This window comes from Lycium barbarum, chromosome 4 (genome assembly GCF_019175385.1).
Source record: "Lycium barbarum isolate Lr01 chromosome 4, ASM1917538v2, whole genome shotgun sequence".
NCBI lineage: Eukaryota > Viridiplantae > Streptophyta > Magnoliopsida > Solanales > Solanaceae > Lycium > Lycium barbarum.
In genome coordinates, this window is record NC_083340.1 from 32,001,925 (window position 1) to 32,014,641 (window position 12,717).

A 12,717-nucleotide genomic window follows, 5' to 3' on the forward strand; every position below is an offset into this window, starting at 1 on the left:
CATTCACTTTGGAGGAGAAACGAGAGATTTGTCAATGAGTTAAGAATTTGCAGATGCCAGAGGGGTAAGCATCCAATTTGACAAGCGTGCTGATATGAATGAAGGAAAATTGATTAGTATGAAAAGTCATGACTGCCATGTTTTCATGGAAACTTTGATTCCTATTGCATTTAGCCGCCTACCGGAAAGAATATGGAAACCAATCACAGAGATAAGTTTGTTCTTCAAGGATTTATGTTCTAACACTTTGACGGTAGAAAACCTTGAAAGAATAGAACAGAATATGCCAATCATTACAACTAAGCTCGAGAAGATCTTTCCATGTGGGTTTTTTGATGTGATGGAACATCTTCCCATTCATCTTGTACAAGAGGCACGCTTTGGAGGCCCGATTCAAACTAGGTGGATGTATCCTTTCAAGAGGTAAGGAACCAAACTTACTACCTCTTTCTTTAATGTATTTTGTTAATTAATTAATGTTCCTATTGATACTAAACATGTGCAGGACCATTGGCAAATGCAAAAAATTGGCTAAGCAGAGATCTAAGATTGAAGGATCTATTTGCGAAGCGTATCTTCCAAAGGAAAAACCCATTTCTGTTCATATTATTTTGGAGAGTAAGTGTCGTGTATGAAAAATAGGCCCAACCGTAATGATGAGGGTGGGGTTGATCCTAACTACCCACCAATGTCCATCTTTAATAAACCAGGACGAGGTTCTAAAAGGCCTCCAAAATGAACCATGAGTAGTATGGAGAGACAATCAGCTGTGACACATGTTTTGCTTAATTGCCTTGAAATTCAAGTTATATTCGGTGAATGTCGAATTATGTTACTAAATTAAATAGGTAATTGATAAGGGTGAAACTAATGAAAATCTTGCATAAGTCGAACAGTTACTTCATAGAACTTGAGGGCGATGAAACCATATATTCGAAGTTTTCCCATTAGCTGTACGATTTTGTAAGTGTGAAAATTCATTGCATAATTTCAATTAAATGTAGGCTACATATAAGTTATTGAATTTTAATTTTCCTCCTTATTATATAGGTTTATCATATAGGAGAACATTCCCAATTTGTGAAAGATATAACTCTTGGACCAGGCAATGAAGTTAAGACAATGAAAAAGTACATTGTTAATGGCTACGAGTTTCAAACCGAAGAAGTTTCTCAATATAAGAAGACGAATAATAGTGGAGTGTGCGTTAAAGGTGATGCTGATGGTAGCGGTGTAACTGTTGATTATTACGGTGTGCTGCAGGAAATCATACAACTTAAGTATCCAGGTTACCCTAAGAAAATGATAACATTATTTCGGTGCAAGTGGTTTGATCCAAGCCAAAGAGGTACAAGGGTGAATCATCAACATAACGTAATTGAAGTCAAACACACAAGGTAATACAATTGCTATGATCCCTTTCTAATGGCACAAAATGCAAAGCAAGTGTATTATGCTCCATATCCTTTACGTAGGGATAAGGCTGATTGGTGGGTGGTTATAAAGACTAAGCCTGTGGGGAGGATTGAGGTCGATAATGCGTTAGATGTGGCGTATCAAAATGATGTACCACTTGTTCATCAAACGGTGAACACAGATACAGTGGACACAGATTTAGAAAATAGTCTGGAACATCCTCAACACATATTAGAAGAACTTGATGAAGATGATGTAACTATCATAGAAAATGTTGAGGAAGAATCGACCGATGGACCTGAAACAAGCGATGGGAAAGAATCATCTGATGAAAATGAAACAAGCGAGGATGAGTGGGAGGATGACTAGTTGCATGTTAGTTTATTCTATACTAGATAATGACACAATTCTATACTTGTTAAATTTTTATTCTAACGTTATTAACTTCTGTACTTGGTAATTATATTAGTTCATTTGTATGTAGATGTCATCAGGTAGTAGTGATCAAGGTAGAGGTCGAGGTACTAGTAAGAAAAAAGATAAAAGACCTATAGATCCTACAGTTACTAGTAGCCAGTCCATTCCCTCCGCTCCATATATGCACTCTACTCCGCCTCCTTTTTTAATGCCTGGCTCTTCTATGCAGCCACAGTCTGGTCAGTGGGTCTTCCAGTTGGCACCACCTCAGCCGGCCTCATTTACCCATCCTACTTTTATAACTACACCTATGTATTTCCTACCACGCGGCAGATCTCCTAGCACATCAGCCACTTTGTCTCCTTCTCCTTCTCTTTCTCCAGGTGGTATACCTCCCAGTGTATCTAATTTGCGCCTTAGAGATAGCAATTTTGAGCTTAAGTCACTGCCATCCAGCCAGTCTCAGACCCATCCTCGTCCTCCAGCACCTGCACCTGCACCGGTTATTGCCAGGCACCGGGATATCATGGTCTACAACCGGGAGATACAGATTTGATCGGTCAGGTTTTCATCGTGCCTGAGGGAGTTGGGTAAGATTGTCTTTTATTAAGTTTTTCTAATGTTTTTTTCATCTTAATCTTATATGCATTAAATTTTTTAACTTCAAGTACTATCCAGATCACGAAACTACAAAAGCCTTACTGGATGTTGTTCGGAGGCTTTGTGGCGATCGGTTTTATTCTTCATGGGGTGAAATCCCATATGATACTCAACAGATTATGTTTAGAGAGTTTAACGTATGTATCTTATTATACATTTCATAACTTGAATTTACTTTTATATAAATCATCTAACATTAGTCATTTGATTTGCAGATGTATTGCACATGGGATCCAATGGACAATGATAGGGTTGCTACGAACTTTGAGATGAAAGGGAGTGCAAGGTTGTCTGATTGGTTTTCGAGGGCTAGAAGGTGTATGAGGAAGCCCCAATGGCTAACTAACGAACAGTGGGAGAAACTTAAGGCATATTGGCGAACTCCTGAGTTTATCGCAAAGTCTGAGCAGGCAAAGGTTGCTCGTGCGTCCCAAAAAGGTAAGTCAGGGGCAATTGGCTAGGACAATGGAAAGTAGTTTTATACTTGTAAAGTTACCTATGATCAATATATCATTATTGAGTTATTAATTATATCTTTAACTTCTTCTTTTTTTTTGCAGAAAAAGGCTACGGGACAGATGTCGACTCAGGATCAGCTATTCCTAAAGACCCACACAAAAAAGAAGAAGCAGGAGTCGGATCCGATCGTATGGGTTGAGGATAGGGCTCGTGATTCCTATGTAAGTGATAATTTTATAATTTAAGTAATTGTATATAAGTCTAATTATGACATATTCGTTATATACTAATTTTCATTTTTTAATATACAGACGCAATTTAGGCAAGATGTGGACCAGCACAGCCAAACTCAGCCTGACCAACCGAGCTGTCCTCCACCGGAATTAGAGATAGATGTTTTGGTGTAGAGCAGTTGGGGGAGTACAAAAGGGTAGAGCGTACGGTCTAGGCCCAAGGAATTATTTAAGTCGCCTTCGGTCAGGATTGCGAGGTGAAGGGTCTTCTCAACAAGCCGAGGCAGTTGATGGTGTTCAGGTCGCAGCTATGGCGCAGCAAATCGCTGAACTTAATAGGAAATTAGTTGAGAATAAGCCAAAAAGAGTTGCGGAAAGTAACTTCATGAAAGCGAGCCTTGAATCGCTCAAGGCACAAGTTAAAAGCCACATTGCATGTGGACCGTTTGGTGTGCCCCATTCCCCCCCCCCCAACCCCACCCCCGTTCCAGAAGATGATGATGACGCTGACTATGTAGCCGGGACACCGGATGATTAGTTGTAGTAGTTTGGATTTCATAATGGACTTATGTTTTATGGACTTATGTTAAAACCAGTTAATGGTACTTTTGGTTGGACATTTAAATATTTTTGAACTTTAAAGGTCTATTTAGAATGTATTTGATGTGTTTAGATAGTGTTTGATGTATTTTATTGTTACTTAGGGTGATTTTATGTATTGTGGCTCTTTTAGAATTGATTTGGAGCATTTTAATGCCGGTTTTGAGCAGCTTTTGGTACTGGTTTTTGTGTAGGTGTGGCTGCAGAAAATTCATGCAGGAAATTTTCCAAAAAACCCACGCAGTCTGTCGGTTTTCGAGAAATTAATTTTGGAAATTTTCCAGAAAACTGACTCAGTCCGTCGGTTTTCTGGAAATTAATTCTGTAAATTTTCCAGAAAATTGACGCACTGTGTCGGTTTTTTATTTTAAATAAAAAATTAAATAATCGGTTTTTCTAAAATTTATATTATTTCTATTTAAAATTAAAAAAAATCAGAAATTTAAAAAACCGACGTAGTCCGTCGTTTTTTTTAATTGTTTTTTAATATTGGATAAAAAATTGATGGACCACATAAGCAACGCAGTCCGTCGGTTTTCAAAAAGCGATGCTATGAAAACCGACGGACCGTAATGGGTCGGTTATCCGTCGGTTTCATTGAAACAACCGACGCGGGCCGTCGGTTTTTTCCGTCAGCTTTTGACAATTTTTTGGTAGTGAGACTCTGTTCTTGAGTCCCATCTTGATTGATATTCTCCCCTCGTGCGATCTAAATTATACTTTTTGTCTTTGCTTAACATTGTTTCACACTATAGTGAACTAATGGGATCAGTCTTTACTCTTGTCGTCTTTCATGTTTTCTTGATTCATCACTCTTTAAATAGTAAAAACGTCTAAAGAGTTTTCGACAAACTCCTATCGAAGTATGCATGATATCATGTCTTTAACTTTTACTAGTAACTATAATATGATATTCTTTTTTTAAAAAAAATGAAAATTAACCGAACCCTACCGATACTGAAGAGAAACCGAGATGATGGGACAGTTTCGAAAAGTCTTACTTTGGTTTTTATAAAATCAAATAACCGAAAAATTGGTATGATATAAATTTTTTAAAATAACCGTCCGACACGTACCATTGACACCCTAGGATAAACAATAAATTAGGATATGTCTTGCTTAAATACCATGATAAAATGGACGTCTGGCCTGACTCACATCCCAAAAGCTAGCTCAAAGGAAGGAAGATTGTCCATGCCATATGAAGAGACCAAAATACTCATCCCATAACTGATGTGGGAGAATCAACAGCTAACCTCATCTCCTCAACTCTAAACGAGCGTCACATTCAATTGCCAACCGTAAAAGAAGCCATACGAGAAAGACTTGGCCTATGCAACCTCAATTGATACGCATATGTGCAATGTTTTTGGATTTTACATTAAATTAAAAAATCAATCCATTGACAAACAAATAGTACTAGTGAAAATTTGAACCACCAACAAAAAACCCTAGCCGCCTCACACTCTCTCTTCTAAAATAACCAAACCCTAGACCAATCTTGTATGGCCATGCGGCCGGCAGCCAGCCACCCCCGGTGGCTGGTCTGCCATCGACCAACTCCACAAACGACAATACACCTACTCTTAATTTTCTATCTGCTTTACAACCACCTCCCGAAGTGGAAGCTTTAAACCTTAAACCTTTAACATATCTACATGGGGAACCAACGTTTGCATGGACAAAGAAGGAATTTGAGGAATTTTCGCGACGTCAAAACCTAAAATATGCTGTTATTGCAAAATTCTCTCATGGCAGACCAGATTTACATGAAATAAGGAAGTTTCTACCCATTCAATTGGGGATTAAAGGGCGGTGTGATATTGGTTTTTTGGAGGAGAGACATCTGTTATTGAGACTCTCACGACTTGAAGATTATGCAGCCCTAACATCTGGTGCATTTGAATTGCATTATAGGGGAAGGATATATCCTGTACGATTTTTAATATGGAATCCATGGTTTAACCCAGAGGAGGAAACCACGATAGCAGTTGCATGGATCTCATTCCCTGGACTACTCACAAATCTATTTGATAGAGAATCAATGTTTACTTTGGCACAAGCAGTAGGCACACCATTGATACTTGATAAAGCTACTACTAATCAGACGAGACCAAGTTGTGCACGTGTGAAAGTGGAAGTAAATTTACTGAAGGAATTGCCAAAGAGGATTCACATCAGTTGTGTTGATGAGGAGAATGGGGAAGTACAAGAAAAACGGCAAAGAATCCAATATGATTACTTGCCAAAATATTGTACGCATTGTAAACTGGAGGGGCATGATATACAAAGTTGTTGGGTGGTGCATCCTGAATATAGGCCCAAGAAGGAGGAACCAAAGCCGGAGCAGCATGAGGAACCTGAAAAAGCCAAGCGGAAACAAGTTAATGAGGATACTAAAGATGAAGCAGCTACCAAACCGAATGGGAAACATTTGGAGAATAATGGTTCTCAACCTACTAAATCAGTGGCAACAAGATGGAATGGAACAAACAATTATTATGGGAGGAATCATGGGTATAACAATAAAATGGAATGGAATGTAGTGAAACATAAAAAGATCAACAAGCAAGGTATGGAAGAGGGGAAAAAAGGAAAGGAAACAAGAGATAACAAAGAGGATAATACACACCAAAAGACAGTAGAGAAGGAGCTGAACAAGGGAAATTCTTTTGAGGCACTATCAAAGGTAGATGAAGAAACTTCACTGGAAATATGCAAAGAACAAGGAAATCAACAAATACAGTCATCAAAACCTTTGGTGGAATTATCTGTAGATAGGACGAAGGAAGAGGGTAGCAAAGACCCAATTGTGGTGGAGAGCAACTCATCTGATGAATCTGGAGACAAAGAAAATAAGGAGAAAGGCAGCATGTTACAAGAAGCAGTCAATAGCAAGCATAATCAAACACAACAAAGAGTGGAAACACAAGCAGAGGTACCAACATCTGATGAGAACAAGGAAAAGATCACAACCAGTAATCAAAATACAACTGAAGAAGATCATGTAAACAAAGGAATGGAAAGCAAAGCAATACAGGAGGAGGGAACTAAAGCAGCAGATGTGGAGAAGGGACAGGGCCAGACTAAAATAATACAAGATGTGGATTTAAATGAAGTGCCTGATAAACCACCTGATACAAGCATAAGTGAAAGTGTTAAAGAGGTTGGAAAGTTGATTCAACAACCTGATGATACTCTTTCATCGTCAAAAGTGGATAAAAGGATCAATAGAGGTCAACAGGGGGAGAATAGGTGTCAAGAAGAACAAAGTGGAGAAGCTATGGGGGAAAACTGGATTGCTTATGTGGAGAATGACAAGAGTAAGTCTAGTACTATAGTGGAGGACAGGCAAATGAAAAGTGCACAGTTGACTGTAAAAAAATTTGAGCATGGAGGCCAGCAACAACCACAGGTTACTACTAATGAAATTGAAATTGGTGATGATGATGAACTGGATGAAGAGAACATAGCGCAAAGCATACAAAAATCTATGACCAAAGGAGACATATCACCAAATCAAGTTGCAACCACCAACAAGCAGAACATAAAAAAACAATCAGAGGTAAAAGTGTGCCTTCAGCAGGTGTAGGAGGTATACAAACAAGGAAAACAGCTTCCAAATCCAAAGTTTCTCAATGAATAGTGCATTAATATGGAACATTAAATCTGTTAACACTCAGCAAGCTTTTGAAAGAGTAGTGATGTTAAACAGAGACAGAAAAAGTTCAAGTTTATTGCTTTAATGGAACCATTTCAGCATCAAAGACACATTGAGATGTGTAAATTATGGGTGGGAATGTCAACTGCTTGGCATAATAGTAATGGCAAAATTTGGGTATTTGTAGATGATGAGTATCAGGTGGAGACCCAAAAGGATACAGAACAATTGTTATCTTTGAAATTGACAAAATTGATTGGAGGCCAAGAAATGGTCATTTCTATTGTATATGCCAGCACAGATAGGGCAACTAGAGTAACATTATGGAATGATATTCTTCATATTTCTAACACTGTTAATGCACCATGGCTTGTGGGTGGTGATTTTAATGTTATAATGGATGAAATAGAGAAATTTGGAGGTTTAGAAGTGCCTTTTGTGGAAGTGGAAGATTTCAATCAGTGTGTTAATATCTGTCAGCTTACCGATTTGGGATTCAAAGGAAGCATGTACACCTGGTGGAATGGAAGATCAGATGAACAATGTATTTTCAAGAGGCTAGACAGACGTTTAGCTAATCAGGGGCTGCAAGATTTATATCTGAATATTGAAGTGGAGCATCTTATTAAACAAGGGTCAGATCATTCACCTTTGTTGATTAATTGTAAAGAGGACAACAGGATAATCAAAAAGTCATTCAGATTTCTGAATTTCTGGATTGAGCATCCTGCTTTTATGGATATGGTGAAGGATAATTGGTCAGGATTTCATGGGTCAGATCCTTTTTACATCTTTCATAGTAAATTGAAGAAGTTGAGTAAAATCTTATCCAAATGGAGCAGAGATACTTATGGTGACATATTCAGACAGATTGATACACTAGAAGAAGTAGTTAAAATTCATGAACAGGAATTTGAAGAGAATCCTTCTGGTGCCAATAGAGAGAGGTTACAAAAGGTGCAAGCAGAACTAATAAAATTTTATGCAGTAGAGGAGCAGTTTTGGAAACAGAAATCAGGAATGCAATGGTTTATGGATGGGGATAGAAATACAAAATTATTTCATGCTCATGTGCAAGGCAAAAGAAAGAAGCTACAAATTAACAGAATTCAGAATCAGAATGGAGTGTGGCTAGAAAGAGAAGAGGATATTGCGGTGGAAGCTGTTAATTACTTTCAGCATCAGTTTACTGCAGAAAAAGAGGCTACTGATTTTGAGTTGCTGGATAACATTCCAAATCTGATATCAGCAGATCAAAATAGTGAGCTTACTGAATTTCCTGAAGATGATGAGATTAAGAAGACTGTGTTTGGGCTTAATGCTAATAGTGCAGGAGGACCTGACGGGTACACTGGGAAGTTCTTTCAGGCAGTGTGGGATATCATATCTAAAGATGTCATCAATATGGTGCATGCTTTCTTCTGTGGACATGAACTTCCTAGATACATTACTTGCACTAATGTAGTGTTATTACCTAAAAAGAAGGAGGTGCTTAATTGTTCTGATTTGAGGCCTACAAGCTTGAGTAATTTCATCAGCAAAGTATTCTCCAGAATTATTCATGAGAGATTGGTGAAGTTGTTACCAAATATTATTTCACCTCAGCAGACTGGTTTTGTCAAAGGAAGGAGCATTGTGGAGAATATATTACTTGTTCAGGAGATTGTGCATGATATCAGAAGTAGGGGTAAACCTGCCAATACAGTTATTAAACTGGATATGGAAAAGGCTTATGACAGGGTATCTTGGCTTTTCCTAACCAAAGTGCTTAGACAAATGGGTTTTGGGGAGAGTCTAATTGACATGGTCTACAGAATCATCTCTAATAACTGGTATTCAATCTTGATAAATGGGCAGGCACAGGGTTTCTTTAAATCTTCTAGAGGTGTAAAGCAAGGGGATCCTCTATCACCTACTTTATTCATTTTAGCTGCTGAATGCATGACAAGGGAACTGAATAAACTACATTATAAAGAAGGATATGTGGGATATGGGATGCCTAAGTGGAGTCCATATATCAATCATTTAGCATATGCAGATGACACTATCATCTTTACATCTGCACAACCTGATACTTTGCAGAAGATCATGGAAACTTTGACAGATTATGAGAGGATTAGTGGCCAAAAAATCAATAAATATAAGAGTGCAGTGTACTTACATCACTCTGTTTCTCAGACAGTGGCCAATGATGTGGTTGAGAAGACAAGTACTCCTAGAAAAGAGTTCCCTTTTACCTATCTAGGTGTACCAATATACTATGGAAGAAGGAGGATTTGTCATTTTAAGGAGATCGTTGACAAGATACAGAAGAGGCTAAGCTTATGGACTGGTAAGCTTTTGTCTATAGGGGGAAGGACTATTCTTATTAAGCATGTCCTTCAGAGCATGCCCATCCATCTACTTTCAGCTTGCGATCCACCTTCAGGAGTGTTTGCTCAGATTCACAGATTATTGGCCAAGTTTTTCTGGAGTAATTCAGTGGGGAACTCTAGTAAACATTGGACAACGTGGAATACGCTTTGTTATCCTATAGAAGAGGGAGGAATGGGCTTCAGATGCATGTAAGATATGTCCAGAGCTTTGTTTGCCAAGCTATGGTGGAATTTTAGGACAAAGCAATCATTGTGGAGGACCTACATGAGAAATAAATATTTAAAGAGAGTTAATGTTATTTTAGCTCAGTGGAAAGGGGGTACTTATGTGTGGAAGAAGATGCTACAGTGTAGAGATGATATCGACCAAGAAATTTGGTGGCAACTTAAGCAAGGAAATTCTTATTTTTGGCTAGACAACTGGACTGGATTAGGAGCATTATTTCAGAGAGTGCCACCAAATTTTCAATGTGACTTTACAGTAGTACTGGTGAAGGATGTTCAGGTTGAAGGAAGATGGAAAGAAGAGAAACTTGGAGAGATTCTACCTACAGAGGTAGCTAATAAAATAATTCAACAGGTGAAACCACCTTCTGGAGGTGAGGAACTGGACAAAGCTTACTGGAAAAGGGATTCTAGAGGAACTTTCTCTGTAAGGTCTGCTTATCAACTATTGAGACAAAAGAAAAACTCTAGAAAGATCTATGAATACATGTGGCTGAGTAAATTACCTGTAAAAATGAGTTTCTTTGTTTGGAGACTGTGGCAAGCCAAATTGCCTCTAGATGACACTTTAAAAAAGTGGGGATTCGAGTTTGCATCCAGATGTAGTTGTTGTCAGCCACCTCAGGAGGAAACAATTGCACATGTGTTCTTAAGATCAGAAGTGGCACAACAGATTTGGAAGCATTTTAGTGGACCAACAGGTATTAAGATTGAAAGATTACAGTTGTCTCAAGTTATTACAGCTTTGTGGGAAGCATCTGTAAACCATCACATTAAGATAATCTATCAAGCTGTGCCAATTGTTATTGTTTGGGAACTTTGGAAGAGGAGAAACACTTTATTGCGTGGTGGAAAGCTGTCCGTGAATAGCTTAAGGTATAAGATTATGCATTCCATTATACTATTTATGAAGGCAAGAAGGAAGAATTTCAAGTATGCTCCTTATAATTGGGTTGATTTATTGAAAGCATTACATACTTATACTCCCAAGCTGAGGATTACTCAGGTATGTTGGAGACCTCCGGATATAGGTTGGATGAAATGCAATACTGATGGGGCATCAAGAGGTAACCCTGACAGAAAGAAGGCAATTTTTTCTAATACTGAGGCTGAAGCAAAAGCCATTCTGCAGGCTTTGAGACACATGGAGATAATGGAGATAAATCAGATGGTTGTGGAAACTGACTCCATGTTGATGAAAAATGTAATGGAGAAGAAATGGCACAGCCCTTGGCAGATCATTAACACAGTGGAGGAAATTTGGAGGATTATGAGTGAAAGAACTATTTTGGTTTCTCATGTGTTCAGAGAGGGAAATAAACTTGCTGATTTTCTAGCAAATTTAGCTCTAGACAGAGGAGATTACACTGCTAATAGCTTTCAGGATCTGGTAATATGGGGAAGGAAGCTTATTAACAGTGACAAGAGCAATATACCATATTTTAGAATCAGGAACTGTAAAGGATGAGGTGGTTAACGGTAGAAAAAGTAGAGCAGGATGGGAGAATAAGGAAGAGGAATACCAAACATCAGCATTCTCAAATTCTTTGGAAGGAGAGAATGAAGATGTTATTTTACTCTAACTTGTTGGTTTCATGTGCAGGATTACTAATCACATTTTGATTACCGTGGAACCAAGCTACACTCACAGCAAACCACACACAACGGGACAACAACACAAATTTCACTACAGAGAAGAAAAATCAAGCACCACAGGAAAGGGGCAACTTTTACAAAATATCAAGCATCAATACAACAAGGCAATTAGCATGGAATATGTGCAACTTGAGCATACACAGATGCAGATCACAAATACAGAGGCAAGCAGTTGCGATGCAAGTACCAAAGGAACAAAACATCCGGGGCAAAATGGGAATAAAAAAAAAATCAATCAGGACAATCGATCAATTCATGGAAATACACAACAACATCTATAAGGAACCATACCAACTACAAGATCGGAGCAACAACAAGATGAATTTGCTCTGACACATCACATAACACAACGAAAATGGAAGCACAAAAGATGGAATTCAAAGATGAGGAAAAGCAACAAACCTGAATCATGTGCAATACAAGGATGGACTCAATCTAGAGGACAAAGATGGAAGCTCCACCGGCGACGACACAGACATCTCCGACGAAGGGCCGATCTGACCATTGATATACCTAGCCTATACTTACTAATCGTGCTAGTCCATTTTATTTTTACATTTTGGTTTGTCTCTTTTGCTTTGTTGCAGACTATCTTTGTTTTGTTGCTTTATTAAATTAATAAAATAAGCCCGAGGTGATAAAACGCCTAGTGGCCTTTAAGTTAAAAAAAAATAGTACTAGTGAACGTGTCCTACACAAAATATAGAACTTGTGACGTTTCAAAACCTAACGTTGTCCGAGGGTCAGATGGCCATATCCAATTGTCAATCAAAATAATTAAAGGTCCCTAAAATTTATGTAAATATTCAATTCAAAGATAAGAAAAATATGTGGCCCTAAGTGTATACGTTTTATGAAAAGAATGGAAGATTTCCAAGATACAAGTGAATAGTTTTCTACGCGTTCGAAAGTCCAATGCTTGTAACAATCAACAACTCATTTTGTTGTTTGTACGATTTCAACTCATTCTCGGTACTGTAGTGCCACTGCTCCAACACTTATAGGAAACATGAGG